This window comes from Syngnathus typhle, linkage group LG1 (genome assembly GCF_033458585.1).
Source record: "Syngnathus typhle isolate RoL2023-S1 ecotype Sweden linkage group LG1, RoL_Styp_1.0, whole genome shotgun sequence".
In the NCBI taxonomy this organism is placed as follows: Eukaryota; Metazoa; Chordata; class Actinopteri; order Syngnathiformes; family Syngnathidae; genus Syngnathus; species Syngnathus typhle.
The window spans coordinates 1,442,575-1,468,818 of record NC_083738.1 but is presented as its reverse complement, the minus strand read 5'-3'; the positions used below and the strand labels follow the sequence as shown (position 1 = coordinate 1,468,818).

The window sequence follows — 26,244 nt, the reverse complement described above, 5'->3', positions numbered from 1 at the left end:
TTTTGAGAATGGTGAGTGCTGGACTCCAGCATTTTTTTTTCTGATGATTTGTGCAGTGATACCGTTATTACTGCACTTTATCAATTTCTTTGGCCTTATTTTGGTCAACCAACTTTGTTTCTTAATCATATAATAATAAAATATAAAACATTATAACTAAACTTTATTAAGAAAAAATTTTTGAAATAATAATAAAATAAAATGAAAAAAAAGCAAAATGGTCTTCAAGCAAGCTTCAAATATTTAGCATTTAATTTCTGTACATGTTGTACACAAAAAAGAGCCTTCGGTTGGAGGCTCCCCGACACATACAAGATGGAACCACCTGCAACACTCGTCACACAATAATTTACAACGAATGTGTAATTCAATATACTTCTTAATCATCACATGCATTAGTTAACAAGACCTGACATAATTACCCATCTGTTGTCTGTGTCATGTGTACCTTCCCCACAAACAAAGCACAAGTTAGATAAATCATCTGTGAAAACAAAGACAGAAGAATTGCTATAGTACTTCCCTGTGTAAAACTTCACTGAGTTGTATATAGCATTGATAGCAGTCAGGACCATTCTTTGGGTGGCAATAACATCTCTTGGGTGCATATTACTTACCAGTCTCTAATAGAAGTGTGGTGGCAATTTGCACCCTGTACCTATTTACATCATGTGCCTTTGCTGAGAAATCTATTTCTTCATTTGAAAGAAGATGTTCTGCAAACTGAAAAAGACAATGTCAGATGTTTACAGTGCATAAAGAATGCTTTAAATGTTTGCCATCTTTAGCCTATATACACGTATCATACAAAAAATTCTGTCAGACAATAAATTGTTTTAGTCCTTTAACTCTAAATTATTTTTTTTAGTTTTGAGTAATGTTTTTGCATAATTGAGTGATATGAGTTTGGTAAATCTAGTCTGTAAATCAACTGCAGCAGTCACAAAACACGGACAAAATACAATGAGCAGTGGGAAAAGTTTTTATTTTATTTTACTCCAGCTAATTTATAAAGTTCAACATCCTTTCGTTGCTTTCATTGGCCGCACAAAATAAAGTTGCAGGCCAGATCTGCCCTCAGGGACTTGTATTTGACAGGTATGATGAAGATACCGTTTTTTTCCATGTATAATGCGCCGCCATGTATAATATGCACCCTAAAAATGGCATATCGATGCTGGAAAAAAGCCTGTACCCATGTATAATACGCACCCAATTTTTTTTTTTTTTTTTTTTTAAGTCCCAATGATCGTCACACACGCATCTGGGTGTGGTGAAATTTGTCCTCTGCATTTGACCCATCCCCGTGTGATTTTGATCCATCCCCTGGGGGAGAGGGGAGCAGTGAGCAGCAACGGCGCCGCACTCGGGAATCATTTGGTGATCTAACCCCCCAATTCCAACCCTTAATGCTGAGTGCCAAGTAGGGAGGCAATGGGTCCCATTTTTATAGTCTTTGGTATGGTCTTAACTAGGCTAGATGTATTTCTTTCGTTGGCGTTGATTTTTCCGACTGCCCATAAAGGCACCACCGCGATCACTTAGGTTAAAATGAAAAGAGAGGAAAGTGACGTGGGGACATGTGAAAAAGGCGTCTCTGTATGGGAGAGAAGTAGAAGAGGAATAAAAACACCCTTGGAAACCAAAACTTGCCCCTCGTCGTGACTCGGTGCCGCAACAAATGTTTTGGATTTGTGTAGGGTACATTGTGACAGGAAACGAGCAGGTGATCGAGCAAGCGTCTGATACGAGAGCATTGCGTTCGTATGGAGCGTGTTTGAAGTGAACAGCAGAGACAAAAGGAACAAGGCAAAGTGTTGTGAAATAAAATATTACCTGTAATACGTATTTTGTTATTTGCTGATTGTATTAAACTATCACATTCATTGTCAGTGATACTGCCTCCGTATAACGTCCAGTCCGCGATGGAGATTAAAAAACAAACAATATTTTACAATAACACAGGTTTCTGTTGCTGTCTTTGGTAATGTCGCCCTGTCATTTTGTTCCAAGTCTTTGTTGGTCAGTCCTGTTTTTGGTTTTGTTAGAGAGTTATGTTAGTTTACCAAGTCTGGGTTTTGAGTTCCTCCAATGAACCCTGGTCCAAGCTGCACTTGGTCGCCCTGCTCCTTTCCACACTCCATACGTGACAAGAATTTCTTCAAAGATTGTTGTACCATGAATGAAAAAATTAAAAATAATAATTAAAAAAAAAAAAATTGTACCCATGTATAATGCGCACCCCAGATTTTAGGACAATAAATTAGTTAAATTTTGCGCATTATACATGGGAAAAAATGGTAATTTCTGCCAAACACTGTTATACTTACTGCATTGACAAATCCTTTGCCTTGATCTGTCAAGATCCTTTTAGGTGACTCAAATTGGTAGACGAATTTTAGGATACAGGCGGTAACATCAGCAGTAGACTTCGACCTTAATGGATAGGCTTGAGGCCATTTTGTGAAATAATCGACCATCACGCAAATATATTGGTATTAGGGGTGTACAGAAGGCTGTAACATTGTTTGCATGTTGTGCTGTTCTACGTGCATGTTTGTGTTGGCAGCGGCTCTGCCTTGTGTTCCCGCTCCGCATGTCACGTGACTCCATGGGGTGACGCGGCATTCTCCGCGCATGAGCAGGGCAGTCCGGAAGAGAGCAGTTCACGGTATGGTGGTGTTGAAGTTCGTTAGTCATAGTCGAAGCGACGTAAAGCCGAGTTCATGACCAAAAAAGTAAGCCCTACATCTTTGTTGTTGTATAATCAGTATATTGTTTGTATTTGTTGCCTTCGTGTCAGTCCGGGTCCTTGTATGGCACTCGGAGCGGATTCGCGGACGAGAGACACTTCCCGTTGCCGCCATTCCTGTTCCTCATTTCGATCACTAGAGGTCTCCCCAGACCATCCGATTGCCCACATTACTATGAGTATCGTTGAGATAAGCATAATGTGGCCACTTGTAGCATTAGAATTCAACCATGTACGTTGGCAACAACTTTATTATACTGTATTTCCTTTAGGGTCATTTAAACATGTTTGTGCTATATGTGAAATATTTAGTTTGGGATTGTTGTTTTTACCCTTATTCTTATTATTCGTTATTGCTGACTCCGCCATTCTACAAACCTTTAATTCTGCAGCTCAATAAACCTGTCCATCCATCCATCTACCTTTTGGCCATTCCCTGTGTCCAAACGTCCTTTGCGGCCTCCTGTATTCTGACCGATACACCATCTTGTACACTATATACACCCCAGATCTAGCGTACTACCCTCCCTAACATTGTGGTCCTTCGAGCCGGATATAGTGTTCAGGATGGAGCAAGATCAAGAAAGACACCTGGATGTGAGGCTAAAACGTCGGACGCACCCCCCAGCTTGGATGCAGGACTTCGAGGTGGACTACGTGGGATATGAGCACAGCGGCCAACCACGTTGGGACTCGTTTACACCGACCCCAACAGGCAGACCGTCATACCCACAGCAGGGACTAGTCCAGACGATCTACTTGCATGCACCTCAATTTCACCCGGAGAGCTTCGAGGATGCTGCTCAGTATAGAGCCCCTCAGCTAGCCTCAAGCTTCACCCGGAGGAGGAATGCGGATGATAGAACCTTATCTGCACCTGTCCAGTCATACCAACAACAGCCAAACCAGGACCAGTACCACCCGAACCGCCAAACCTTACAAGATGAGAATGCGGTTCTGCGTGAGACTCACGAAGCCATCCATGCCGGACTGAAGGAGCTAAATAAAGCCCGTAGTGACCTGCAGCAGCTGATTGACGTGGCCCACTCTCTAAGAACAGGCACGAGTCAAGTGAACATCCCTCTACCAGCATGTTCCAGTCCCAAACCACCTGATGGGGCCGTCACCACGAGCAACAGCTCGACATTCACTGAGTCAGAGGAAGAGGAGGATTGGCCTGATCCTCCGCCATGGCCTGAACCCGAGGAAGCCCTAAACGCCAACCTCAGTGCCTTGAATCTGGGAGCTCATCAGCTACCTCCTTACCCGACTCCACCGAAGACCAAGCCTCTACACTACAGGCCTCAGCCACAACCAGCCCAATTCCGTCATCCACAGTTCATTCCTTCTAGCCGTGAGTCCTCCCATGTTCCTCCTGTACCGCCATGTAACTTACCCTTACCTCTAGGAGCATCCCCAACTGGTCAATCACATCTTCAAGTGCCACATTCTCACAGAACCACCCCTTACATGCAACCTCCATACCCAGAGCCAGTGAACAGAGGACCCCAACCGACCATTCCCAAGTCCACTTCCCCGGACCCTAGTGAGTTCGCCCGGCTACGTATAGCATTAGAGAACCTCCTCCCCTCCAATGCTACAGAACTCTTCAAGTATCAGGTACTAGTAGACCATCTTAAGTTAGAAGAGGCCAAACTGATATCTGACGCCTATCTAAACTCCCCAACCCCCTACACGGACACCATGACAGCTCTCTATGACAAATATGGTCAACCTCATCAGCTTGCCCTAAAGAAGATATCCAGCGTCCTGGATGGCCCAGAGGTCAGGCGGGGTGATCCAATGGCGTTCCAGAAATTTGCCCTTCAAGTTCAATCACTGGTGGGTCTCCTCCAGACCTTGGGCCACGAAGGAGAAATTGAACTAAGTTGTGGCTCTCACGTAGCTCGCCTGAGTAAGCTTCCTCCTGAACAGCGGGCCGATTTTCGCCGTTCCCAGCCCACTCGATCGGGAGCCACATCCACCTTGAGGGACCTGTCAGAGTGGCTTCGCCACGAGTCATGGTGTCAAGACTTTGACAATTCTACCAGTAGCCGGAGCTCCAAGGAGAAGCAGAGCACTAAAGGGAACAATCGTCCTGTGGCTAAGCAAACAGCAGTCCTGCATAGTAGCCAGGAGCCCTCAGTGAAACTAGTTAAAGAGAAACCTGTCAAAGGGAAAGACAAGTCTAAGGTATACTGTGCCTATTGTGAGAGTACAGACCACTACCTCAGCCAGTGTAGTGGTGTAGCCCAGCTCACCAAAGACGAGCTGAAAGCGTGGATCCAGGAGCACAAGCGGTGTTGGCGCTGTGCCCGTCAACACTTCGCCGCCCAGTGCAACCTCAAGAAACCCTGTAACCTTTGTCAAGGCAAGCACCTTCTCGCTCTCCACGAGATTAACATAAGACCTGAGAAAGTTAAGGATGACTCACCTCCAAAGGCTGAAAGCTGCCTGACTACCTGTGCCTCCGAGTCCTTCTACCTTGACCGACCACATGTGGGGAACCGAGTCATGTTGAAGGTGGTGCGAGTACACGTGCACTATGGTAGTCAGAAGTTAGACACCTTTGCTATACTGGATGATGGGTCTGAGAGGACCATGCTGCTCCCCAACGCCGCTAAGGCACTAGCCCTTAACGGCGCTCCCGAAGACCTCCCACTGCGCACAGTGCGCTCGGACATCCAAGTCTTGCATGGCCATACAGTGTCATTCCGGGTCTCCTCTCCCACCAACCCTAATATTATGTTTAAGATCACTGATGCCTTTACAGCCAGCCATCTTAATCTAGCCCCACATAGCTACCCAGTTAGCCACCTACAGAGGAAGTTCAAGCACCTGCGTGGAATCCCTATTCCTACCTTCCGAGAAGTAAAGCCCTTGCTTCTCATAGGTTCAGACCAGCCCCACCTCGTAACCCCCATCGAGCCTGTCAGGCTTGGTCCTCATGGTAGCCCAGCAGCTGTCCACACTAGACTGGGGTGGACCTTTCAGGGCCCGTGTCAGTCGACGGGGCGGCCAGCTCACCCAGCTCAATGCCTGTTCACCTCTGTTCCATCACCCATGGATGATCTCTACAGGCATGTGGAGAGGCTCTGGCAAGTGGATTCAGTCCCCTACAGGCCAGAGAGGGAAGTGACACGATCCAAGCAGGATCAGCAAGCCATAGCCCTGCTGGAGACGAAGACAGTACGTACCGAGGTGAGTGGCATCCTTAGATACGCTACTCCCCTGTTACGCCATGCGGCTATGCCCCTATTGCAAGCACCTAAAGAATCAGTTATGGCCCTGCTGCGCAGCACTGAAAGACGCCTCCTTAAGAACCCTGAGCAGGGACAAGCATACCAAGCAGAGATGCGGAAACTCATCGAGTCAGGCGCAGTGCAGGAAGTTAGCGAGGACACCTCATCAACGGAGAGCTGGTTTATCCCCCATCACCTCGTGACCCATAACGGGAAGAACCGCCTCGTCTTTAACTGTTCTCATCAATTTTTGGGCCAGTCCCTTAATCAGTTCCTCCTACCAGGCCCAACTCTAGGTGCCTCACTGCTAGCGGTCCTATTGAGGTTCCGAGAAGGTCCCATTGCAGTTAGTGGGGACATTAAAGGGATGTTCCACCAGGTCCGTCTCCTTCCTGAGGATCGCCCCCTTCTGAGATTCTTATGGAGAGACCTAAAGGTAGAACAACCACCCAAGATCTTGGAATGGCAGGTCCTCCCCTTTGGGACCACCTGTAGCCCATGTTGTGCGACATACGCCCTGCAAAGCCATGTCAAGGATCCCAGTAAGTCAAACGATGACATGAGGTTCTCCGTGGAGCACTGTTTCTATGTCGATAACTACCTGCAGAGTGTGGCTACACCCAGCGAAGCAAAGGGTCGGGTGGACCGGCTCAGGGAGCTCCTCGCCTCGGGCGGCTTTGAATTGCGACAGTGGGCTTGCAACGACCCAAATGTTCTCAGCCACCTACCTTCAGAGCTCAGATCCACCAGTCTAGACCTGTGGCTAGCCCAAGATAAGTCCAACCCGTTTGAGTCGACCCTGGGCCTCAGCTGGAACTGGCAGGCAGACTCCCTAGGCTACAAGCAGCGGTTAGTCCCTTACGATTTACCAACCTTGAGGAACATTTATAGAATCCTAGCCTCACAATACGATCCATTGGGATACCTGCTGCCATTCTCCACTCGCGCCAAGCTCATCCTAAGACAGCTGTGGGACAAGCAGCGAGGTTGGGACGATCCTAACCTCCCTCCTGACCTGCTACAGGCTTGGTCCTGTTGGGAGGCGGAGCTCAAGCATCTGCCGGACATTACCATGCCACGTCCGTATGCGCCTGCTGATAGCCGCCACGAAGGGACCACTCGGCAAGTGCACATCTTTGCTGACGCCTCAGAAAAGGCCTACGGGGCTGTAGCCTTCCTCCGAACCGAAGACAACCAGGGTAAGGTACATTTATCCTTTGTTCTGGCTCGCTCCCGCATAGCCCCTAAGCGTGTGCATTCTGTACCTCGCCTTGAGCTGTGTGCGGCTCTTGTAGCAGCGCAGTTGGCTTCCACCCTTAAGAAAGAGCTTGCTCTCCCAGTACACAGCACAGTATTGTGGTCTGACTCTACCACTGTACTCACCTGGCTACACTCGCAATCCTGTCGATACAAGGTGTTTGTCGGGTCAAGAGTAGCTGAGATCCAGGAGCTTACGGAAGGCTTTGTTTGGCGCTATGTAGACTCAGACAACAATCCTGCCGACGACCTGACAAGAGGGAAGACATTGATATCCCTGTTGGAGCCCAATCGATGGTCACAAGGACCCGCCTTCCTTCTACAGGGCCCAACCACCTGGCCAGAAATGCCACACGGTATTTCACCTGATGATGCCGCTGAACTAAGGAAAGGTACTTTCTGTGGGTCCACCGTCACCTCACCTGACATTGCCATTCTACAAGACAAGACGTGCAACACCTGGCAGGAACTCATGGACGCTACTGCAAGGGAGCTTCATGGCCAGGCCCCTCCGGTTTACTCACCTACCGCGGAAGAATACCGACAAGCTGAGGTACTCATCCTTCAACGAGCCCAGAAGCAATCTTTTCCAGACGACTGTGCTCAGCTGTCAGCAGGGAAGCCCGTGAAAACTTCGAGTCGACTCCTTACTTTAGCGCCAGTCATCGACGCCTCCATCGAACTAATCAGAGTAGGAGGCCGGTTACGCCGTCTAGAGGGCCAGAACGAGGTCACCCCACACCCTATCGTCCTCGACGCCTCACACCCTGTGACCCGCCTGCTCATAAAGAAATATGACCAGGACCTTAAACACCCGGGGCCAGAGCGAGTCTTTGCAGAGCTGCGGAGGACCTATTGGATCATTCACGGCCGTGAAGCAGTTCGCCGCTATCAACGTTCCTGTGCAGATTGTCAGCGCTGGCGGGCCAAGCCTTCCATACCTAAAATGGCTGACCTCCCAACCGCACGCCTCCAGTTGCATAAACCTGCCTTCCACGCCACTGGCATGGACTGTTTCGGTCCCATGTTAGTAAAGGTTGGACGACGCGATGAGAAACGCTGGGGTCTCATCTTCAAGTGCTTGACCACCAGAGCGGTACATCTGGACCTCATACGAAATACGGACACTGATGCTTTCCTGATGGCTTTGAGGCGATTCATTGCCAGAAGAGGAACCCCCTCGGAACTGTGGTCAGACCACGGGACCAATTTCAAGGGAGGAGAGAAGGAGCTTCGGGACGCCTTCACAAGTATGTGTCCAACCCTACAAAGTCAACTCGCTCCACGTAAAATCAAATTCAACTTCAACCCCCAGCAGCCCCTCACTTTGGAGTATGGGAGAGAGAAGTACGAGCAGTCAAGTCTGCACTCCGCACCTGTCTAGGTACTGAGCCTATCCATGAGGACGTCCTCTCCACCGTCCTGTTGGAAGTGGAAGCCATTCTCAACTCAAAACCTTTGGGCTATGTGTCCGCTGACCTGTCTGACGTCGACCCCGTGACCCCCAATAGCCTCCTACTGGGGCGGCCTGATGGATCACTCCCCCAGATTGTCTACCCGAAGAGCGAAATCCTGAGCCAAAGGCGCTGGCGGCACTCTCAAGTCCTTGCCGACCAGTTTTGGTCAAGATTTATCAGGGATTACCTACCGGGATTGCAAACAAGACAGAAATGGCAAGCCTCCCCCCCCGACCTCCCGGAGAAGTCAGTGGTCATGATCACCGAGCCACAGTTACCCCGTGCCATGTGGCCTATTGGTCATGTGACGAAGATCCATCGCAGTGACGATGGCCGCATAAGGTCAGCTGATGTCGACATTAAGGGGCATGTGTACACCAGACCAGTAGCTCGACTGGTGGTGCTACCAGCCCTCCCATCGGACGTGACTCAAGACTCTCATAAAGACTGATGGGCCTTCATTTGAAGCAAATGTGCCCTGCACATTTGGGGGCGGCTGTACAGAAGGCTGTAACATTGTTTGCATGTTGTGCTGTTCTACGTGCATGTTTGTGTTGGCAGCGGCTCTGCCTTGTGTTCCCGCTCCGCATGTCACGTGACTCCATGGGGTGACGCGGCATTCTCCGCGCATGAGCAGGGCAGTCCGGAAGAGAGCAGTTCACGGTATGGTGGTGTTGAAGTTCGTTAGTCATAGTCGAAGCGACGTAAAGCCGAGTTCATGACCAAAAAAGTAAGCCCTACATCTTTGTTGTTGTATAATCAGTATATTGTTTGTATTTGTTGCCTTCGTGTCAGTCCGGGTCCTTGTATGGCACTCGGAGCGGATTCGCGGACGAGAGACACTTCCCGTTGCCGCCATTCCTGTTCCTCATTTCGATCACTAGAGGTCTCCCCAGACCATCCGATTGCCCACATTACTATGAGTATCGTTGAGATAAGCATAATGTGGCCACTTGTAGCATTAGAATTCAACCATGTACGTTGGCAACAACTTTATTATACTGTATTTCCTTTAGGGTCATTTAAACATGTTTGTGCTATATGTGAAATATTTAGTTTGGGATTGTTGTTTTACCCTTATTCTTATTATTCGTTATTGCTGACTCCGCCATTCTACAAACCTTTAATTCTGCAGCTCAATAAACCTGTCTATCCATCCATCTACCTTTTGGCCATTCCCTGTGTCCAAACGTCCTTTGCTCTCCTGTATTCTGACCGATACACCATCTTGTACACTATATACACCCCAGATCTAGCGTACTACCCTCCCTAACAAGGGGTGTAAATCGCGGGTTTTGTCATGATACGATATAATATCGATACAAAGAACTACGATACGATATTTACCGATATCTTAAAGCCTGCTGCGATTCATTCACGATATATCGCGATATAGTGCTCTACGATCGATTTTTTTTTTTTTTTTAATAAAAAATATAGAACAATATACTGATTTATAACAATTCATACGCAAAATCAACAAGGTACTGCAAACTCTTTATTTAGGAAATTACAAGAGTATTGCAGTATACAAAGTGCTTATTTTAACACTGAACTTTGATGTCGTGTTTTTTCTTTAAATGTGCGGCGAGATTTGTGCTCCCTGAATATTTGATCACCGCATGGCAGGATTTACAAACTGCACGTGTCTTGTCGGTTGAGCCATCTTTTCTTTGGACTCCAAGGTGCTTCCAAACGAATGACTTGAAGCCTAAAGGGGAGCAAATTTCCTCGTCTTTTTGGACACTAGCCATAGCACCAGCCCAGGAGCAGCGTACTAGTTGTCGACTCCCCTTTCACGTGCCTGCTCTGCTCACAACACAACAACGCCGGGCGCACTGCTCCCGGAAAGAGGAAGCAAGCAACAATGAACTAGATTTCAAAATAAAGTCGCGTCTAATGTCCGAGGTCAAACACGGCGATATAAATTGATGTTTACGTTTAGCATCGCTGCCAATAAATTGTCGAGCATTATATAGATTAATCGATGTGTATCGATGTATCGTTACACCCCTAATTGGTATCCATCTTTTGCCTGAGCCAGTTTGCCAATGAGGTCCATCCCCAAGAGTTCGAATGGCTGAGACACCTACTAAATAAATATTTATAAAAACAAATTGTGCTAAACTGATGTTGCTGAGAAAAATAGTTAGCGTATTTTCCGCCCTATAAGGCGCACCTAAAAACCTAAATTCTTATCAAAAGTCGACAGTGGGCCTTATAGTCCGGTGCGCCTTATATAAGTTAAAGTTAAAGTTTAAGTTAAAGTCCCAATGATCGTCACACACTAGGGGTGTAAATCGCGGGTTTCGTCACGATACGATATAATATCGATATAAAGAACTACGATACGATATTTGCCGATATCTTAAAGCCTGCTGCGATTCATTCACGATATATCGCGATATAGTGCTCTACGATCGATTTTTTTTTTTTTTTTTTAATAAAAAATATAGAACAATATCCTGATTTATAACAATTCATACGCAAAATCAACAAGGTACTGCAAACTCTTTATTTAGGAAATTACAAGAGTATTGTAGTATACAAATTGCTTACTTTAACACTGAACTTTCATGTCGTGTTTTTTCTTTAAATGTGCGGCGAGATTTGTGCTCCCTGAATATTTGATCACCGCGTGGCAGGATTTACAAACTGCACGTGTCTTGTCCGTTGAGCCATCTTTTCTTTGGAATCCATAGTGCTTCCAAACGAATGACTTGAAGCCTAAAGGGGAGCAAATTTCCTTGACTCTTTGGACACTAGCCATAGCACCAGCCCAGGAGCCGCGTACTAGTTGTCGCCTCCCCCTTTCACATGCGTGCTCTCCTCACAACACAACAACGCCGGGCGCACTGCTCCCGGAGAGAGGAAGCAAGCGACAATGAACTGGATTTCAAAATAAAGTCGCGTCTAATGTCCGAGGTCAAACACGGCGATATAAATCGATGTTTACCTTTTGCATCGATGCCAATAAATCGTAGAGCATTATATCGATTAATCGATGTGTATCGATGTATCGTTACACCCCTATCACACACACACATCTGGGTGTTGTGAAATTTGTCCTCTGCATTTAACCCATCCCCGTGTGATTTTGATCCATCCCCTGGGGGAGAGGGGAGCAGTGAGCAGCAGCGGTGCCGCGCTCGGGAATCATTTGGTGATCTAACCCCCCAATTCCAACCCTTAATGCTGAGTGCCAAGCAGGGAGGCAATGGGTCCCATTTTTATGGTCTTTGGTATGACCCGGCCGGGGTTTGAACCCACAACCTTCCAATCTCAGGGCGGACACTCTACCACTAGGCCACTGAGCTGTTGATCCATACTGGTTGTACACAGTGCTCTGCCCAGGGCTGTGGACTCGGTTCGGACTCGGGGACTCGGACTCGGTCATTTTTGCCAGACTCGGACTCGGTGCTGATTTTGACCATGTCCACCGAGTCCGACAATAAAAAAAAAGAAGCAAGACGCAGCCAGAGAGTGTCAGGTTACAGTCAGCACGATAGGAGTTGGAAGCAGCAGTAAAAACTCCACCAAACTCGTCGTAATGACCCGTGATATATGTTATATCCTTACTATTTTTAGCAAGAATAGGTCGGACAACGACGTGAATGATACCGTTTTTTTCCGTGTACAATGCGCAAAATTTAACTATTTATTTATTTATTTATTTTTTTTAAGAAAATCATGGTACAACAAAACCAACAACAGGACTGACCGACAAAGTCGTGGAACAAAAAGACAGGGTGACATTACCAAAGACAGGAACAGAAACCAAACAGACATCATGACAGTAACACATGCAATGATCCGACGGTGAGCGAGGGGCAGACAGGATACAAAACACGTTACATTGATTGAGGTGACACAGGAAGGGAGGGGCGACGCGACCAGAAACTATGGCAACCTAGACACATAGCAAAACTGGGGACGAGACATGACAAATCTCCCTCGAAATAAAACTTGAAATCACCTTTCTTGTTTGTTGTCAATCGCGCATCGCATTCAGCCATCCTGCCCAACACACTTAGTCAGTAAAATTCATAATTGACGACACATCGTTTGATGCGATGGTGCAATCCTTGATGGTGTGTTATTGTCAAATATTGTTTGTTTTTTAATCTCCATCGCGGACCGGACGTCATACGGAGGCAGTATCACTGCGCATGCGCACTATGGATCCGATGCGCAGAACGGATGCGCAAGACACGTCAGCTATATGAAGAGCGAGAGTTGTTTTCTTCCTATTAGTTTCAATTCACAGTTTAATTAGCAGTTTCAATCAGCAAATAACAAAATGCGTATTACAGGTAATATTTTATTTCACAACACTTTGCCTTGTTCCTTTCGTCTCTGCTGTTCACTTCAAACGCGCTCCATACGAACGCAATGCTCTCGTATCAGACGCTTGCTCGATCACCTGCTCGTTTGCTGTCACAATGTACCCTACACAAATCCGAAACATTTGTTGCGGCTCCGAGTCACGATGAGGGGCAAGTTTTAGTTTCCAAGGGTGTTTTTATTCCTCTTCAACGTCTCTCCCATACAGAGCCGCCTTTTTCACATGTCCGCACGCCTTTTTCACATGTCCGCAGTGATCGCGGTGGTGCCTTTACGGGCAGTCGGAGAAATCAACGCCAACAAAAAAAACTACATCCAGCCTAGTTAAGACCATATCAAAGACTATAAAAATGGGACCCATTGCCTCCCTGCGTGTGTGACGATCATTGGGACTTAAAAATAAATAAATAAATTGGGTGCGTATTATACATGGGTACAGGCTTTTTTCCAGCATCAACATGCCATTTTTAGGGTGCGTATTATACGTGGGGGCGCATTATACACGGAAAAAAACGGTAACTGCTTTATTCCTTACTCACAGTGCGTTCACAGGGCGTACCACAACACAGAATGCGCCCATCCCACTTCCGGGGTTTTTCTACTACGGAATTTGAGTTAGCCCAAAATACACAACATCTCTTCCCTTCTTACAATGAACGTGCTATATGCACCTATAACTTATATCTTATATCTTCAAGATCTATCAATAACTACCATTAAACAAATATCATATATGGTCCAGACAATTATGACAATAATATTCCCATGAAACCTTAACTTTGGGTGAGTTTGGACTACGTCAAATTATACCGAATTATAGCGAAAAAACGATGTCGTGCGGCGTCGTACGGCGTCAGCACTATGTTGTTTTCAATAAAAACATGAAGAACTCACGTTTGCGTCAGTCAATTTTAATTTTTATAAAGGATTATTCTCATTTGATGTCTTTAAATTCATCCGCGTTCTGCCATTGAAGCGGGGTGCATTCAAAAACCAGTCGTACAGACGGAAACGTTTTGTGATCAAATCTTTCATAACGAGAATGATTTGAGTGAATTGATTTGAATGAATAATTGAGACAAAATTTCAGTTCTGAAGGCTCCTTTTGTCCCAAGCAAAGTGACAGATGGTGGGGAGGGGGGATAAAAATTGTAAAATCAATTCACTCAAATCATTCTCGTTAAGAAAGATTTGATCACAAAACGTGTGTGACTTTTTCTTAAATGAACACGTTTGACATTGCTATCGTGTCAGCTTTTAACTATATTGCGCTGTCATGTTAAAGCAAATTAATAAATGCAACAATATTAATTTGCTTTGAAAATACCTGAGTAATAAAATAAAATGGATGGATGGATGAATGATGATCACAATTAAGTAGAAAGTCTCCTTTGTAATATATACTCCTTGTAGCCTGTACCCAAAAAGAGGAGTTTCTTTGCATCGATGTTTATGCAAAGAGCTCACGTAATTATATTGTTGCGTTTTGGTTAAGTGAATGAGTGTTCCGTCTGTACGACTGGTCTTTGAATGCACCCCGCTTCAATGGCAGAACGCGGATGGCATCAAATGAGAAGAATCCTTTATAAAAAATCAAATTGACTGACGCAAACGTGAGTTCATGTTTTTATTGAAAACAACATAGTGCTGACGCCGTACGACATGGGTTTTTCGCTTTCCAAATAAGGGGTCGTCACTAATTATTTGTGTTTAGATAAATGTCTGAGCTATAATGGTGTAATTAATGATTAAAACTTGAAAGTATCTGTTTATTGTATTCATTTATATGTTTAATAAAGAAAAAGCCATCACAAAACTGTTGTAATTATTTAGATTTTGATCTAAATTAGCCTTGAATAAAGACTAAGCAGTCACATGAATTAACAGAAAAAATGGACAGCCGGACTCGGACTCGGACTCATGGCCAAGCGGCCGGACTTGGACTCGGTGCAAAAATCCGACCGAGTCCACAGCCCTGGTTCCAATCATTTTATAGGAGATCGTTTCAGAAACGCGATTGTTTACAGAGGGCTCGTTGGTTATTGGCTAGTGGGTGCATACCGCAACCCTAGTCAACCTCAGTTTGTTGCAGTATAGCTTCTATTTTATGCGCTTTATAGTCCGGTGCGCCTTATATATGGACAAAGTTTTAAAATGGGCCGTTCATTGAAGGTGCGCCTTATAACCCGGTGCGCCTAATAGGGCGGTATATAAAGTATGCCACAAAATAGAGAACATTATTTGGATTAACTGACCTGTATAGGCATGACCTCTGTTGGGCTTTTTATTGATATGCCGGCTGCCTGACATTCCGTGCACTGGGACACCTGACAATGGCAAGTTTTGTGGAAAAGTAGTCATTGTTAATAAATGCATGCAAAAAGGGCAAGATCTTAGATAATGATTTTGGATTGTTTGCAAAAGATACAAAGGGATAGTTTCATTCATTATGTTTGCAGGCTAAAAAAAAAAAAAAAAGTACCGTCTTTTCCGGACTATAAGGCGCACCTTCAATGAATGGCCCATTTTAAAACTTTGTCCTTATATAAGGCGCACCGGACTATAAGGCGCACTATTAATGCATCATGTCAGATTTTTAATCCAAATAAAATCATTCTCCATTTTATCTTTTTTATTTCAACATCAGACGTAACAAATTACTTCATAATCACAAAATAATGATTCATAGTCTTTTTAATTCATGATTCATAGTCTTCAGCGGGCCACTTATGATTGATTTCATGACACAATGCTTTGGGCCAGTTTCAATTTAGGAATTTGGTCTATATATAAGGCGCACCGGACTATAAGGCGCACTGTCGGCTTTTGAGAAAATTTTAGATTTTTAGGTGCGCCTTATAGTCCGGAAAATACGGTATACCGTTTTTTTCCCGTGTATAGTGCGCCCCCATGTATAATACGCACCCTAAAAATGGCATGCTGATGCTGGAAAAAAGCCTGTACCCATGTATAATACGCACCCAATTTTTATGAATTTTTTTTTTTTTTTTTTTAAGTCCCAATGATCGTCACACACGCAGGGAGGCAATGGGTCCCATTTTTATAGTCTTTGGTATGGTCTTAACTAGGCTGGATGTAATTTTTTTTGTTGGCGTTGATTTCTCCGACTGCCCGTAAACGCACCACCGCGCTCCGTGCGGACGTGAAAAAGGCGGCTCTGTATGGGAGAGACGTTGAAGAGGAATAAAAACACCCTTGGAAACCAAAACTTGCCCCCCGTCGTGACTCGGAGCCGCAACAAATGTTTCGGATTTGTGTAGGGTACATTGTGACAGACAGCAAACGAGCAGGCGATCGAGCAAGCGTCTGATACGAGAGCATTGCGGTCGCATGGAGCGTGTTTGAAGTGAACAGCAGAGAAGAAAGGAACAAGGCAAAGTGTTGTGAAATAAAATGCACAGAACGGATGCGCAAGACACGTCAGCTATATAAAGAGCGAGAGTTGTTTTCTTCCTATTAGTTTTAATTCACAGTTTAATTAGCAGTCTCAATCAGCAAATAACAAAATGCGTATTACAGGTAATATTTTATTTCACAACACTTTGCCTTGTTCTTTCACGACGAGGGGCAAATTTTGGTTTCCAAGGGTGTTTTTATTCCTCTTCAACGTCTCTCCCATACAGAGCCGCCTTTTTCACGTCCGCACGGAGCGCGGTGGTGCGTTTACGGGCAGTCGGAGAAATCAACGCCAACAAAAAAAATTACATCCAGCCTAGTTAAGACCATACCAAAGACTATAAAAATGGGACCCATTGCCTCCCTGCGTGTGTGACGATCATTGGGACTTAAAAAAAAAAAAAAGAAATTTAAAAAAAAAAAATTAAAAATTTTTTGTACCCATGTATAATGCGCACCCCAGATTTTAGGACAATAAATTAGTTATATTTTGACCACTATACACGGAAAAAAACGGTACTCTTTTTGTATTGTTTACATACCCACTCATTAATGTCAACAGACATCGCTGGCCAGCAGAAAGATGCTGTGTCTTGTTTTATTTTGCCCGGTGTGTGCCCCTGCCGGGCTGGCATGAAAACTCTTAAGAATTTCATTTGCCTCTTCAGCACCACAGACAACCTTCACTTGGACTGCCTGGTCTGTGCCTTTTTGGCGGCAATAATACAGCTCCCCTCCTGAGTAGAAGTAAAAATAAAACGTTGAATTAGCACCATACTTGTGGTAATTCATTAAGTGCTCACTCAATACACCTAATTGCAAATTTGCTACTTGGACAAAAATAAAACACTAGTTTCATAATATATCAAATGTTCACTCAATGGGTCTACAACCAAATGTGTTACTTTAGTTTGATAATTTATCAAATATTTACTCAATAGATCCACAAATAGTTACTTGAAAAAAAACATAGCTTGAGTTGCACTCAACAAATTCAACAATTTCCTTCATAGTGAGGTGTGTTATATATATTGTTTTAGGGTTTGCAGAATATCTTCATCGTATGATTATGTTGGAATGTAACCTGTAATAATTTAACTAGCTTGTCCTGTCTAGACAAAAGTAGTTGACCAAAGTGCGAAGATCTTTTCAACTGATTGACTAGACGCAGAGGAAGCAATCAAAGTTGCTTTGGTTACAGAAAGTCGTAAAAGGCCCCCCGCTATGCTTTGATCAGCATATCAGGTGTAACATATCCTCACGGCTTGACATTTTTTTATAGAGTTCTTACAATTTTTATCCCCCCTCCCCACCATCTGGTGGAGTGTCCGCCCTGAGACTGGAAGGCTGTGCGTTCAAACCACCCTTCAAAAGGTTTAATTATATTGCGCTGTCATTTTAAAGAAAATGAATAAATGCAACAATATTAATTTGCTTTGAAAATACCTGAGTAATAAAATGGATGGATGGATGAATGATGATCACAATTAAGTATAAAGTGTGGTGTGCAAGGACTGGAGGCGGAGTGATAAATGACGGTGCCAACGGCAGTTGTTTTAATGACATTTATCTTCTCTCAACCACGGGCCGACTCTTTTCCCCTCGAGATCCTAACACACCAATACAAACAGGAAACTCCCACACGTGTAAACCATCCCACCGGAACTCGGCAACGTGAACTTAGGTTCCGGGTGAAATATGTCAACCCACTACACAAGTCTCCTTTGTAATATAGACTCCTTGTAGCCCAGGGGTGGGCAAACTTTTTGACTCGCGGGCCGAACTGGGTTCTAAATTTGGACCGGAGGGCCGGACCAGGAGCAGATGGTATAGGCGTTGTGTGAAGTCATATAAGCGACCTGTAAAGGTCATTGCATAGAAGATCTTGGCCTTTAGTAGGTAGTAAAGCATGGATATTCCAAACAAGTTTTTTGAAAACAAATGCATTTATTAACAGCATTAAAAAAAATAATAATTCACTAAAAAACTGCTATCAGTGATTCTCATAAAATACGACACTGTTATTATGAATAACAATCTCCATCACTTCAGTGCCTGCAGGTCAGATTAATGAAAGATGTTTATCTTATGGGATCACATCAAACGGCAAACATTCTGACCAAATATATCATCTTGAAGAATCGGTGAAAGCATACATCCAAATAAAGTAATCAAAACAGCAACACGGTGAGGGGTATCTGAAAATCAGAGCAGAGTTTTAACTCGCAAACACCTGGTAACAGAGGTGAGGAAACGGGAAACACTTGCTTAAAGTAAGCCTTAAGAACTTTACAGGTTAAGATTAGTCGCAAATAGGTGGTGCATCAATGTCCTTGAGCATCCTGCATTGTTTGAAAATGAGAATGGTCGCTAGTTTCAATCCCTGCTATGTGTACAAATCATATTCAAAATGCATTTTTTTACAATAAACTTGAGAGCCTCCCGTTCATTTTCAGTGGGAACAGTGTTGTTGGTGTCCCTTTTTTGCTAGTGCGTCATAGTCTGGAGTAAAATTTGTTGTGGCAATTCTTAGGCGAGATCCGAGGTGTTGGTCCGTTTACCTTGATCTGTGACGGGTTGATGTTGATGTGGCTGAACGTCACGTCGCGTACGTCGAGCCAAATTGGCCACTCTTTTTTAAACACTCGGCACTCACTTCTTTTTTTCGGGCCACTCATTTTAATGGAAGGATTCCAGGGGTAGGTTTGTGGGTGGCTTTAGCGCAAAACTGCATCTGAAAGCTCAGCGCGCGAATTATAAGAATGCTGTCGTCAAAGCCCACGCTCTAAATTCGGGACTGATACGAATAGAGCGAGAGTGCGCCAAGTCCGTACTACTGAATACGTACACGCACTTGTGAGTGTGCACCGAGCTTTCTGACACGGCTTCCGGTAGTAAATGCGCAGGCGAGCGCTTCGCCATCTACTGGGGAAACGCAGTCATTGCAGGCAAAATGACAAAAAAAAAAAGTTTAATAATACAATTTGTTCAGGGTTGGCGGGCCGGATTAAACGGTCCCGTGGGCCGGATGTGGCCCGCGGGCCGTAGTTTGCCCACCCCTGTTGTAGCCTGTACCCCAAAAGAGGAGTTTCTTTGCATCGAGGTTTATGCAAAGAGCTAATGTAATTATATTGTTGCGTTTTGGTGAAGTGATTGAGTGTTCCGTATGTACGACTGGTCTTTGAATGCACCCCGCTTCAATGACAGAACGCGGATGAATTTAAAGACATCAAATGAGAATAATCCTTTATCAAATTTAAAATTGACTGACGCAAACGTGAGTTCTTCATGTTTTTATTGAAAACAACATAGTGCTGACGCCGTACGACATCGGTTTTTTGCTTTCCAAATAAGGCGTGCGCGCTCCCGCGGCAGGGGGAACAAAATCTCACGGGGGAACCAAATCAAGCACAACACCGGAATTGCCCACCCCTGGCGTATGGTGTATTTGGTCAGAGCCGAGGAGGAGAAGAAGAAGAAGAAGTAGAAAAAGAAGTAGAAGAAGTAGAAGAAGACGAGGAAGAAGACGAAGAAAAAGAAGCGACAGCGGCATTGTCGTGAGTTTTTTTATTTGTATTTTATAAAGTTGTACTTGTTTTTTGCATTGGTATTGTTTTACTTGTCTATTGCATTGTTATTGTCGTAAACTACACTGACTAGTCTAGGAATGGGATAACTGGTGGGTAGGGGCGTTTTCGGAATTTCCAATTCGAGCCTGCACAAATTCAACTCTGAGCGAGGAAAAAGCTGGTCGAACGTTTGTTCTTACTGTCTATTTTATGAACCGTCCACAAATTACATGTCCTAGGCCAGGGTGATTTAAGTTACAAATTATTATCAATCAAATAAGATGAATTGTTTTAAATATCCTAATGCAGCAGTAACGGGACATTCACGCTTCATCTTTCGTGAATGCGCTACTTCACGGGTTTATAAGTGACGGGAGAATACTGCGGTCAAGCCATCAGACTTTCGTTTTCTCGTGTTCAAGCCAGCCGCTCTTTAAAAAAAAAAAAAAGTGTGCCCCTATTTCAGGCGTTGCGGTAAAATAAAACGAAGGAAAAGCAGAGCAATGTGATAGCATGTAAACGCCATAAAAGAGAGCAAATTGTAAGCATAACATTCCGATAGCATGTAAAGACTTCAAAATAAAATTCAGGTGTTGCGGTAAAAGAGAGCGAAAGAAAAGAAGAGCAGTGTGACAGCATGTAACTGCCGTAAAAGAGAGCAAATGGAAAGCTTAGCAGTGCGATAGCATGTAAAGACATCCGGTTATCAAAATAATCAGGCGTTGCGACAAAAGAGAGCAAAGTAAAAGAAAAGCAGTGTGACATTTTATGGTTGACCATAAAATGGTAACACCATAAAAGAGAGAAAATGGAAAGCATAGCGATATCATGGAAAGACATCCGGTTACAAAAAAAAAAAAAACTTTAAATTCCTAATGTCTCACCATGTTGTAGTTTTGTCAATTTTCAAATAAAAATGTGCTATTGACATGCACATTAAAAAAAAGCCCCAGGCCGCAGTGGGAAAGCATAGCAGTGTGATGGCATGTAAAGACACCCGTTTTTCAAAATTAAAGATAGTAATTTGTCATATGCCACACCATGTTGTGTTTTTGTTATATTTCAAAATGAAAAATGTGTTATTGACATGCAAATTTAAAATAGCATCAGCAGTGGGTTTTAATATACCGTATCTTTCGGACTAAAAGTTGCTCCGGAATATACGTCACATCAGCCATAAAATGCACAATAAAGTGAAAAAAAAAAACATAAGTCACAACGGAGTATAAGTCGCATTTTGGGGGAAATTCATTCGACAAAATCCAACACCAAGAACAGACATGAACGATCAACAACAGGCTAAACGATACGGTATGCTAATGTGACATAAACACAAACAAAGAGCTGAGAAAGAGCCTGACGTAACATTAACAGTTATCCAAATAACTAACATAAATAACACCTTTTATCAAACCATCTGTGTCACTCCAAATCATTAATTCCATCGATCATCCTTTATGTAAACAACGCCGCGTGTGCGCCGCTGACGTTGGGCTCGTCATCAGTTGCAGTTCAAATTATTCCACAGGCCCATACAACGATATATAAAGTATATATCAAACTCCTAATATATAAACAAGAATATTATCAAACCATGTCAAACCATTTTATTCAACATGTTTGAGCATGCCAAACAAGGAATTTGACTTCGGTACATCACAGCCTCTGTTCAACATTTAGGTGATTGATTGATTGATTGATATCTTTATTTCGAACATCCAAAACAGAAAAGAAAAACAAAACAAATAACACTCTAAAGTGCCACATAAGTGCATACAACAAACAAACAGAAAATAAACCAACAAATAGAAATAAATAAACTAAATTAATTGATTAATAATAATAATGCATAAGTAAATAAATCAATAAAGAATGCTCGAAAAGGAGTAGAAGAATAGCTTTTTAGATTCCTACCCCTTTCTCACTTTATCCATTAAACCAACGATTCAACATATACTGTAATTCTACAATAGAACACAAGTAGACACACTTTCACACTTATTGTTCTGTTTCATTTTTACTTGTGTGTAGCCCTTTGGCACTTTTAGCCTTTGTACCCGCTAAACAGCATATTTTTGTACATTCTTTTAAACTGGTGGATATTTGGACTTTGCTTGAGTTCCTCACTTAGATTGTTCCATAGTTTGACCCCGGTTATAGTTATACAGAAACTTTTTAAGGTTGTTCTTATGTTTAAGATTTTGAAGATGTGATTCCCCCTTAACTTATAACCTCACTCCTGATTCCTAAATAAGTTTTGGATATTGTCTGGTAGTTGTTTTGCTTTTGCCCTATACATGATGATTGCTGTTTGATAAGATACTATGTCAGTGAATTTCAATAGTTTGGATTGTATGAAAAGTGGATTTGTGTGTTCCAAGTAGTTGACTTTATGAATAGTCCTTATTGCTCTTTTCTGCAGAATGATAAGTGGCTGTAGTGAAGTTTTATAAGTATTCCCCCAAACCTCAGCACAGTAATGCAAATAGGGCAAGACAAGAGAACAATAAAGTACCAAGTGAATGATAATCCAGTAATTCTTTTGCTTTGTATATGACTGCCATGGTTCTTGAAATTTTAGACTTTACGTTTTTGATGTGTGGCTTTGGGAGCTTAAGATCAGGGGATGCTTTGAGAATAATTGTCAATTTCTGTCTATGTGAAGCCCTTTGAGACTGCTTGTAATTTAGGGCTATACAAATAAACTTGACTTGACTTGGCTTCCAACTCAGCCTGCATATAACCCTAAGAAATTTGTTTTCCTGCACCCTTTCAATTTCATTCCCATCTATTTCTATTCGTATCTTAAAATCCGCTTTGCCAAATACCATAAACTTGGTCTTACTTGCATTTAATGATAATTTGTTCCAGTCGAACAACATTTTTATTTTTTTCATTTCCTCATTCAGCACTGATTCCACTTGTTGGATGTTATCACCTGAACAAAAGATATGTCATCTGCAAAATTGACGAGTTTTAGTTCTTTAGAGACTTGACACATGTCATTTATATACAAAATAAATAATTTAGGGCCTAAAACTGACCCTTGTGGAACACCACAAGCTATTTCCAAATATCCAGAACAGTGATTACTAGGGGTGTAACGATTCATCGATACACATCGATTAATCGATATAATGCTCTACGATATATTGGCATTGATGCTAAACGTAAACATCGATTTATATCGCCGTGTTTGACCTCTGACATTAGACGCGACTTTATTTTGAAATCCGGTTCATTGTTGCTTGCTTCCTCATTCCGGGAGCAGTGCGCGCCGTTGTGTTGTGAGCAGAGCAGGCACGTGAAAGGGGAGTCGACAACTAGTACGCCGCTCCTGGGCTGGTGCCATGGCTAGTGTCCAAAATGACGAGGAAATTTGCTCCCCTTTAGGCTTCAAGTCATTCGTTTGGAAGCACTTTGGATTCCAAAGCAAAGATGGCTCAACGGGCAAGACACGTGCAGTTTGTAAAACCTGCCATGCGGTGATCAAATATTCAGGGACCACGAATCTCGCCGCACATTTAAAGAAAAAACACGACATCAAAGTTCAGTGTTAAAATAAGCACTTTGTATACTACAATACTCTTGTAATTTCCTAGATAAAGAGTTTGCAGTACCTTGTTGATTTTGCGTATGAATTGTTATAAATCAGGATATTGTTCTATATTTTTTATTTAAAAAAACAAAATCGATCGTAGAGCACTATATCGCGATATATCGGGAATGAATCGCAGCAGGCTTTAAGATATCGGCAAATATCGTATCGTAGTTCTTTGTATCGATATGATATCGTATCGTGACAAAACCCGCGATTTACACCCCTAGTGATTACCCAACTTTGCATACTGTTGCCGTTCTTGCAGATAATCCTTTATCCAGTCTAATACTAATCCTCTTATTCCATATTTTTCTAATTTTTTGAATAGTATATTATGATTGTGTCAAAAGCTTTTTTGAGGTCAATGAAAACTCCTACTGCATGTCGTTTGTTGTCTATTGCATCTGTGATTTCCTCGATTGATTCCATTAATGCCTTTGCTGTTGATCTGTTTACTCTAAAACCATATTGGTTCTCTGCAAATAATTTATGTTTTTCAAAAAATCCATCCATTTTACTGTTACAAAGCTTTTCCAATATTTTTGTTGTGGCAATATCGAGATAGGTCTGTAGTTTGTTAAGTTGTGTTTGCTCCCAGTTTTATAAAGAGGAATGACCTTAGCAATTTTCATCTTCTTTGGGAATGTACCAGTTAAAAATGACAATTTACAGAGGTACACAAGTGGCTTTGAAATCCCCTCAATGATTTGCTTAACTAACATCATATCAATCCCATTGCAGTCGGTGATGTTTTATTTTTGCATTGTTTTACAATGTTAATGATTTCATTTTCATCAACTGCCTGCAAAAACATTGAGTGAGGATTCCTTTCTATTAATTTATCTCTGTTGTCTACATCTGGCGCTGGAATCGGTATGTTTTTTGCTATTTGAGGCCCAACATTTACAAAGAACTGATTAAAACGAAATTTCGTTTTGTGTGCACCAAGTGTTTACAAAATGACAATAAAGTCTGTCTAAGTCTAAGTCTTCCACACTTCTTCCATATTATAATTTTCAGTATCATTCATAACAAAATATTTAGGTAATTTATGTTGTTCGGTACCTTCTCTAATAATGTGGTTTAGGAGAGTCCATATCCCCTATTATTTTTATCCTCTAATTTATTCTTATAATATTCGTCCTTACTTAATCTTATAATATTAGTTAATTTATTCTTATCTCTAATATTTATCTTCAGCGCCTTCTGTTCTCTGTTTTATGAAGTTCCTATTCAAATCAACATAGATTGCAACACCACCCCCAGCTTTACTCGCTGTTGTTGTATATGAATTCATAGCCTTCCATCTCAAAGTGCATTCCCTTCTCAGTCGTAATCCAGGTCTCAGAAATAGTTATTATATTAAATGGTTGTTTGAATGTGTTTAAGTAATCCCGAATGCTACTAAAATTTTTATATAGACTCCGGCTGTTGAAATTAGGGATGCACCGAAAATTCGGCCACCGAAAATTTTCGGCCGAAAATGACCCAAAAGTGCATTTTCGGTTTTTGGCCGAAAGACCTAAATCACCGAAACAACACGGCCGAAACTTGTGATGACGTGAGCAAACAGCGCAGCCAGCACGCGGGAAAATGGGATAAGTCTGCGGTGTGGACTGATTTCACTATCTCAGAGAAAGACCCACGGATAGCGATTTGCAAAATATGCAATGCTGAAAGGGGTGCATCTGCAAAAAGTTTCTCCATGTCGGGTTTAATTCATCACCTGAAATCCAAACATCCCGATCGCCATTCTGAATATGAGAAGAAGGCGACACAGAAAAGGAAACTGACACCGAGCACGCCCACTCCGTCTGTGGGGGACGTTTTTGAAAAGGCAAGAAAGTTCTCTGTGTTTTTATAAGAGAACATATTTAATTTTACAGTCAGTTATAAGCCTGTAAATTATTATTTAATGTACACATGAGTTGGGTCAAGTTAAACATTTTATTTTATTTTTGAATTTTCATTTATATTGTGCATTGTTGTCAGTGCTAAATAAATATTTTCATACTTTTGTAACTGGTTTATTGCAATGCCTTGATTTTAGTGAGGTTAGTACACATGTAGCCATAAATGCTGTGGTTCTAATAACTGACATTTCTTTCGGTGTTTCGGTTTTCGGTTTTCGGCCTTGGTTTCCTCATTTTTGGTTTTCGGTTTCGGCCAAGAATTTTTATTTCGGTGCATCCCTAGTTGAAATGGATAATAGATAGCTTATCTTTTGTGAAGATGTCCGTATTGTACTGATGATTCCTGTAATAATAACGTGTTGTTTGTGGTGGAGAAGAAATAATTGTCTGGGTCGATGTCCTGATCTATGTCCAGAGTGCTGCTTTCACTGTAATCAAACGTTAGTTGGAGTTGTTCATGTTCTTGTATCCACTGTGTTACCTGTCCATTGTTGCTTGATGTAGGTTGAGTAGTGTCCCTGAGCATTATGTTTGCGTTTTGTGTTGTTACCTCCATTCAGTTCCAAGTCCACTCCAGTTGATTTTCTATTGAGGATACTTATTCGAGCTTTTCCAGTTCCTCAATACTCCTCACCATCAGTATCTTGGCCTCTTCTGGTGATCCATTAAGCTTGATGTATATCTTGCAATTT

General features: G+C 42.9%; 1 protein-coding gene and 1 long non-coding RNA gene across 3 annotated transcripts in view; one reads left to right on the top strand and one right to left on the bottom strand.

The window, feature by feature from the left end:
* Positions 1 to 229: 229 nt before the first annotated feature.
* Positions 230 to 19,378, bottom strand: LOC133152773 (uncharacterized). Of its 2 annotated transcripts, none has more exons than XR_009714191.1 (5): positions 19,031 to 19,378; positions 17,012 to 17,206; positions 15,308 to 15,379; positions 618 to 723; positions 230 to 484 (listed from the first exon to the last, which is right to left on the bottom strand). It is a non-coding gene; the product is annotated as an uncharacterized LOC133152773 (long non-coding RNA). The 2 variants fall into 2 exon arrangements; XR_009714192.1 differs by lacking the exon at positions 19,031 to 19,378 and adding an exon at positions 17,916 to 18,102.
* A 475-nt stretch (positions 19,379 to 19,853) lies between these two features.
* The window catches only part of spdl1 (spindle apparatus coiled-coil protein 1), a 204,884-nt gene continuing 198,493 nt past the window's right edge, over positions 19,854 to 26,244 (top strand). The window contains 1 exon segment of the mRNA XM_061276665.1: positions 19,854 to 20,026. The gene's annotated coding sequence lies outside the window, so the exon portion shown is untranslated.